This window comes from Chrysemys picta, chromosome 8 (assembly GCF_011386835.1).
Source record: "Chrysemys picta bellii isolate R12L10 chromosome 8, ASM1138683v2, whole genome shotgun sequence".
NCBI classification, from domain to species: Eukaryota; Metazoa; Chordata; order Testudines; family Emydidae; genus Chrysemys; species Chrysemys picta.
In genome coordinates this window covers 44469885-44476847 of record NC_088798.1, presented here as the reverse complement: position 1 = coordinate 44476847, position 6963 = coordinate 44469885, and the positions used below count along the sequence as shown (strand labels likewise).

Sequence of the window (6963 nt, the reverse complement as noted above, 5' to 3'; positions counted from 1 at the left end):
TTGCTGGTTTGAAATACAGTAAACAATGGATTCTCTGTAATTTGCAATTTTTAAATCAAGATTTCAGTAACTCAGCCTACTACAGAAGTGGGTGGATGAGGTTCTGTGGCCTGCAATGTGCAGGAGGTCAGACTAGATGATCACAATTGACCTTTCTGGACATAAAATCTATGTGACTCAGGCAGCAGACTTTGGTGGTCTGTGGTTTGCTCTGAGACTTAGGCAGGAGATAGGTGCCTGGACACCTACAGTGAGGCAGCAATGCACATGCCTAGAGACAAAAACTTAGGTGCCATGTGAGTATAATCATGTGCAGGGTTAGATGGCAGCTGACTGGGAGTTTTTTGGATCACAGTGGTTTCTAAAAATGGGACTCAGGTACCTAAGCACCTTTGTGGATTGCACCCTCATGCCATTTCTTGAATTTTAGATTAATAAGTGATTTTTAAGGATAATATGCTAGTCCCTAATTCGTCTTCTGGAATGAAAGCTGACAGTAGAGAGGGAGACAGAAAATTCCCACATAGAACTCTTTTCTTTCCCTGTCAGGTGCTGCTGCAGCTCCATGTACTGGGAGAGAACACTCAGTATGTTTACACTGCAGTTAGACAACTGCGGCTGGCCTGGCTGAGTTGGGCTTGTAGGACTTCGGCTAAACATCTACACCACAATTAAACAGTCCCTTAGCCTGAGTCAGGTGGCATGTTTTTTAACTGAATTGTAGACATACCCACTGAGAATCTCAAACTCTTTAGGCTAGCAGCAGCTCCTCCTGTTGCTTACACTTCAGCGGTTCATGCCTCTTGAGTCCTCATTTCAGCATTCAGCGAGGATCAGGATCTGGAGGGAGAGCTTCTCCCTCTCTCCAGAAAGAGAAGAGGCTACTCTCTTCTGTATTTTTTAGGGAAGCTGTTCTTATTTTTAATTCCTAAACACAGGTTTAAATTCAGTTCTTTCCCACTATGCTACTGCTAGAAACATGAAACATGCCATTAGAAAGCCAGGAATATTCTGTTTGCTGGTAGGAGGCTTTCATTTTTATCTCTAATGGATTATGGTTAGTCCTCAAGGGAACCATGACCAGCTAACATTTTTAAACACCACTGTCTAACCTAAGTGCTTAGTTGTGTTTAAAAGCATGTTAATCATGCGCTAGCTGACGTTCGCTAAAGATACTTCCTTTTCCTACAAAGTCAGGTAGATGGCTGATCTAATAAAAGCTTCCCCCTATGGACCCATGGTCTGCTTTTCGGAAATCCTGGGCTCTTATTGCTCTGATTTACTTCAATAAGAGCTCAAAGTGCTGAGCCCCTTTCACTCCTGTCAGGAGAGCTGCTGTATATTTTGTAGTGCCTAGGAATCCTTGGCATGGGTTAGGATACCTCTGTGGTAGGCAATGTACCACCACATAAAAATAAGTTCCTGCCTGGGAGAGTTTACAATCTCTGGTCGCAAACTCCACTGCATAGAGGAAGAAGGTAGCTGGTTGAGAATACACCGGCTTGTGCATGGATGAACTATCCACTTCTTTTTATGAGCTGGTCCTGGACCAATTAATTTTTAGCGCATTGCAATTCCAAGGACTACCTAGGCTGTTACGAATTGCTGCTAAAGCCCCGCTGAAGAGTTTGCTAATACAACCGGAGCTGGAATGGCCGCAGCAGCACCCAACATCTGATCTGGGTTCAAAAACATGGCTGCAGATTGGCCCTAGGTTCTTCACAGCGTAGCAGCCAGTTTTTGTCCCGTCCAAAGCAGCGCAGCACCCTGGGACCTTGTTTCTGACAGGCACCGGTCTGGCCACAGCACCAGGCGCTCCCAAGTCTATAGGGATGGGGGCCAGAACACCGCCTCCGATCCCAGTCTTTAGGCTCTGCGAGCCAGGCCAAACTCCTGCCGCAACAGCAGTTGTGGGGACCCAGCGGCTCCGCTGCGCGCGGCCCTGCCTCCCCAGGGCGATCTTGGCCTCCCGGCAACACACGCGGCTGGGCGAGCACACGACGCGATCGGGCGCCCGGGCCGCTCAGCGCAAGGAGGACGGGGTGGGGGCCCGCGCTGAGGAGGAGCCCGGAGCCGGCCCCGCCTCTCTCCCCTCGGGGATGCCGGGATGTTTACAGTTCTGGCAGCAGCAGCAGGCTGGGCTGCTACCGCCGCGGCCGCTCGGTTCGCGCACGGGGAGCCCCGCAGCGAGCGTCCGGCGCGGCCCGGCCCGGCCCTGACTCGGCTCCTGGGTGCGGATCTCTCCGCGGAGGCAGCGAGGCCGGCTCCGGGCCCCCGGCGCGAGGAGGAGGAAGACCGAGGGCTGTCTGGTGAGGTATGGGGGAAGGAAGGGGCCACGGCGCCCAGACCGCCACTGTCTGCAGCTGCCGCCGTAACCAAGAAACTCCCTCTCCCTTCCTTGCAGGCAGCTACCTCACACAGGGCAGCCGCGGCGTGAGGACGATCCCACCTCCCGCCTGGCCCCATTGGCCCCCATCACTAGTGATCCGGCCCCCATTGGCTGCAGCTGCTGCCGCTCCGCCGGAGGCGGGGGGTGGGGAGAGTGTGTGCCTGCGTGTGTCCTAAGCCTGACTCCTGTGCAGAGTTTCATTCGGAGGAGGGGGCGGCGGCACGTGCGTAGTGCCTGGGGGCGCCGAGTCCTGGTTCCCTTACCGGTCTGGGCCGGGGGCTCTGCAGTCCCTGCCGCGTGCTCGGCAACACCTGCCCGTGCCCTTAGCAGCAGCAGTGCGGAGGCGGCAGCCCCGGCCGGTGCTTGTTCTGGTGGGGGTTGTTTGTATGTAGGGCCGCTGCGCTTCGGACTGGGCGTTATTTTAAGGGGTCTCTTTTCCTGGAGTTACAGGGTTTAAAGGCGGATTTGCTCGGTCTTTGGCTGAGAGGGCTGCAGAAAACAGTCCACAGGGAATAGAGGCGGCTCAGGCCTCCAATAGCTTTAACGTCAAAAAATGTTATTGTTTAAGTTGGGGCTAAAGCTATCTTTCGAAGCTAGCTTATTCGTGGTAGGACTTGTTTGAATACCTTTCTGTTTTGCTGAAGATGGTGGGGGAGTTCTGTCCCTCAACCGGAGAAAATGTGGCATAGGGTTTTTGTTTAAGAAAAAATAAGGTAATCCTGTTGATGGGGTCTGTTGCACCTTGTTTTACATCTTGTGATTTAGCCATTCTTTGGCTCTGAACATGCAAACACTTTTACACATGCATATCTTTACAGGGCCTTTGTAGGTTATCCTCATTCTCCTTTCTCTCTTAATACCATCTTTTCATGTCATTTTTAAAGTTAAAACTAAAACTGAAACTTCTTCCCTTTCAAAAATGATATATTTTATGTTTTCATTTGTCGTTATTGTGATACTTTTTATGGTACATCTGGTGTTTTTTCCATATTGAATAGATGTTCCAGTCTTGGCAGGGCTTTGGAGCTGTGCTCCGGCTCCACTCCCGCTCCAGTCAAAAACCTGTAGCTTAACTTCTCCGGAGCTGCTCCGGGCTCCGGTCCAAAGCTCTGCTTGTAGGTGGTCTGGAGCTCAACAGTGCTAGGAAGTTTTTTGGTCAATATAGACTCAATTCTGTAAGTATAAGAGTACTTGTGGCACTTTAGAGACTAACAAATTTATTAGAGCATAAGCTTTCGTGTGCTACAGCCCATTTCTTCGGATGCAGATAGAGTGGAACATATATTGAGGAGATATATATACACACACATACAGAGAGCATGAACAGGTGGGAGTTGTCTTACCAACTCTGAGAGGCCAATTAAGTAAGAGAAAAACAAAACAAAAAAAAAACTTTTGAAGTGATAATCAAGCTAGCCCAGTACAGACAGTTTGATAAGAAGTGTGAGAATACTTACAAGGGGAGATAGATTCAATGTCTGTAAGTATGTCTATGCTACAGACTGTCAACATAATTTATGTCACTCAGGGATGTGAATAAACCACCCTCTGTCCTGAATGACATAAGTTACACCAACATAAGGTCTCCTGCTGACATATGCTCTCCTGCTGATGCAGCTTCTGCCATTCCCATTCTCTTCCATCGGCATAGAGCGTCTTCACTAGATGTGCTGCAGCGATGCAGCTGCATTGGTACTGTACAGCTATGCTGCTGTATGTGTAGACATGCTCTTAGTGGAGTTGCTACAACATCCTGCTTCCATGCTAGTGCTATACTCAGTCATGCTTTGTGAGTATGCATTCCAGAATTTGATACTGCTTCAAGCAGCTGTGCATTATGGATGATTTTGCAGAGCTTTCAGGGATCTTACGGTGATTCAGCCATGTGTGGGAAGAAACTATTATAACTTCTGCAGTCCTCTCCAGGGAAAATCCTGTGATTATTTGCGACTTATCCCCAAATTCCTGCAGGACCTACAGCTATTTGGGGACTATTTCTTGAGTATGAAATTATCTAATACTGTATAGATTAATGATCTGGAAATATATGGATCAGTAATGACTTTGTGGATCAGTTGCCAAAAGAAGTTGGTCACTGTGGAAGCAGCATGTAGCCACAGGCCATGTATGTGTACTGGGAAGTGTATACAAGTAGGTTGCTTCTGGACAGGTTGACCCTAGGCCAGTGGAAATTAGATGGCCAAAGAGGCCATTCTTGCAGTGGCGGGGCATTGTGGGCAGCCTTTGGAGGACTGATTTGCCACTTCTGTTGTAACATGACACTGACCACATATGGGCAGCAGAATGATTCAGCTGACATGATTCCGGCTCAGTTGAGCTTAACTTTAGGGATAAGTGTAAAGATAGTCCATATGAGTCATAGCACAGCTAAGATACTGTTGAAGGACTTCTTTTGTTTGGATTACAGGGTATTTTAGAATCATGAGGAAGAGATCTGTGGTTAGACATGAATTATTTCCCTAGTGAAGATAAGCTTTCTTTGATACATGTTAAACATGAGACAACTGTGATTTCAGTAATATAATCATGATTTTGTAGTTAAAAAGTTAATCATTTTAAGTGCCATTATCTAGCACTGTTTAAACAATACACATACAGTTATGTAAGGGAAAGTAACAATACGTTGTTTATAATTCAAAAGATAATACTATGATAACCTCTGTTCCTATGCTAAGGAACTATATTTACTTAATTTTGTTAGACCAGCAGCTTTTGCTTGTTATTGAGCGTAGGAGGCAGTTTACTGACCATTCACTTTATTTGACATTCAGGAGCTTGTACTTAAATGTGTTGACCTTATTTGCAGATTAAAAAAATCCAAGTCTTATTAAATTATAATTTGATTTTTTTAGATCCATTGGATTAATTTATATTTGTATCCTATTCATGGTCTAAGGTGCATACATTTGACTGTCATTGAGATGCTAGTGATAAGATCTGAATTTCTTTCCCTGAGGGATGTTTGCTCTTGCATCTTTGTTTGGTTTTGGCAGATGTTTCAATTGGATGCTTCAGAAAATTTTGATTCTTTATAGGAAAAAAGATAAACCTGTTTTTAAGCTCAGGTAATGCTTTTAAGATCAGGTAAACTTCAGTTCCCAGTTTTTCCAAACTAGTTTATTCCTCAAAAAATATCTGGTATTAATGAGGAACACGAGGGTTATTTTCTTTTAAATACTTTGTTTTATTGGTTCCTGTACAAATGACTGCAGTGGATAGTTATAATAGTTGAAATTCATACAAAAACGAGGAAAAAAAAGTAGTAGTAGAAAAATGCATTGGATTCTCTTGTCCAGATTCTCATTCTGTGGATTTTGCTGTGGTATCCAGCAGTTGACTAAAAGATCTAGTGTTTGTCACCTGTGGTTCCCTTTCTTCTTGCTTTCATCTCCCCAGGAAGAATTTGTTCATTTTTTTTTTTTTGCTATGTGCTTTATTTGTTGAAGGCAAGGTTGGGTGTGCACCCCATTTAGAAAAAGGCACGAGGTTTGAGGTGGTAAGCTGCAGGAATGGGTGAATGCATAGGTTTAAGTACATTGTTTTCACATAGCATAGACAAGTTTTGTGGGACTTGTTTCTCTGGAGGCTCTTTTCTATATATATGCTCTGGTCATTGTATCTGGAAAAGGTCCTGTCAGTCAAGATTATGCTATAGAGTTGTAATTAGATGTTTCAATTCATTAGTCTTGTCACCAAATTTTAAAATTAGAGGTTGGCTTTTATGTATCTAACAATAATATGATATGTCTAAGGGTAGTTCCTGCCTTTTGAATTATCATTTGCCTCCTCTTAGCTCATTTGTAAAATCTAGTTGATCGAGTAAAATGTATCATCCGTCCAGCATCTCTTTTTGAGGGCTTGTCTTCACTACTGGCTAAATTGGTGCTGCTGCGATCGATGCTTCGGGCATTGATTTAGCGGGTCTGGTGAAGATCCAGTAAGTCAATGGGAGAGCTCTCTCCTGTTGACCTCAGTACTGCATGTCCCCGAGAGGCAGAAGCTCTGTCGATGGGAGAGCGTTTCCTGTCAGCATAGCACAGTATAGACACTGCTGTAAGTCGATCTAAGCTACGTTGAATTAAGTTACGTATCTTGAGGCCTGAGTAACTTATTTCATTGTACATATTTAAAGCCTGAATCCGCTTCATTTGTCCTTTGTTTCCTTCATCCAGTGGGTCTCCTGAATATGGAAAGCTGGAGTGTCTGTTCCTTTTTAGACCCCTGAGGAACTGAATAGAAGGTAAATGGAAATGGAGGAAAATGTCCTCCTCCTTAGCAAATACTCAGGATTTTCACACCAGTGGGGCTCTCAAGAATTGCAGGGACAAGTGAGTGTGTGTGTGTGTGTGTGTTTTTTGTTTTCTCCCCCTCCCCCCCGTGAGATCCCCATGACTCTACATATTATAAAGCTCTCTAAAGAAATGGTACAAGCTTCTGTTATGCATGTATTCAGAATAGGTGCGTGTATCTATTATATTGGATTGGAACACCTTTTTTAAGTAGTTACCATTTTTAATGCACGTAAATATTCATAAGCCTAAACTCAAGACTAG

General features: G+C 45.1%; 1 protein-coding gene across 11 annotated transcripts in view; it reads left to right on the top strand.

The window, feature by feature from the left end:
* Positions 1–2004: 2004 nt before the first annotated feature.
* NEK7 (NIMA related kinase 7) overlaps positions 2005–6963 on the top strand; it is a 253273-nt gene continuing 248314 nt past the window's right edge. For 2 of the 11 annotated variants that reach the window (XM_065554396.1, XM_065554393.1), the window contains exons 1-2: positions 2325–2760; positions 6583–6650. The gene's annotated coding sequence lies outside the window, so the exon portion shown is untranslated. The other 9 variants (XM_024102010.3, XM_065554400.1, XM_024102005.3 and 6 more) reach the window with 7 other exon arrangements.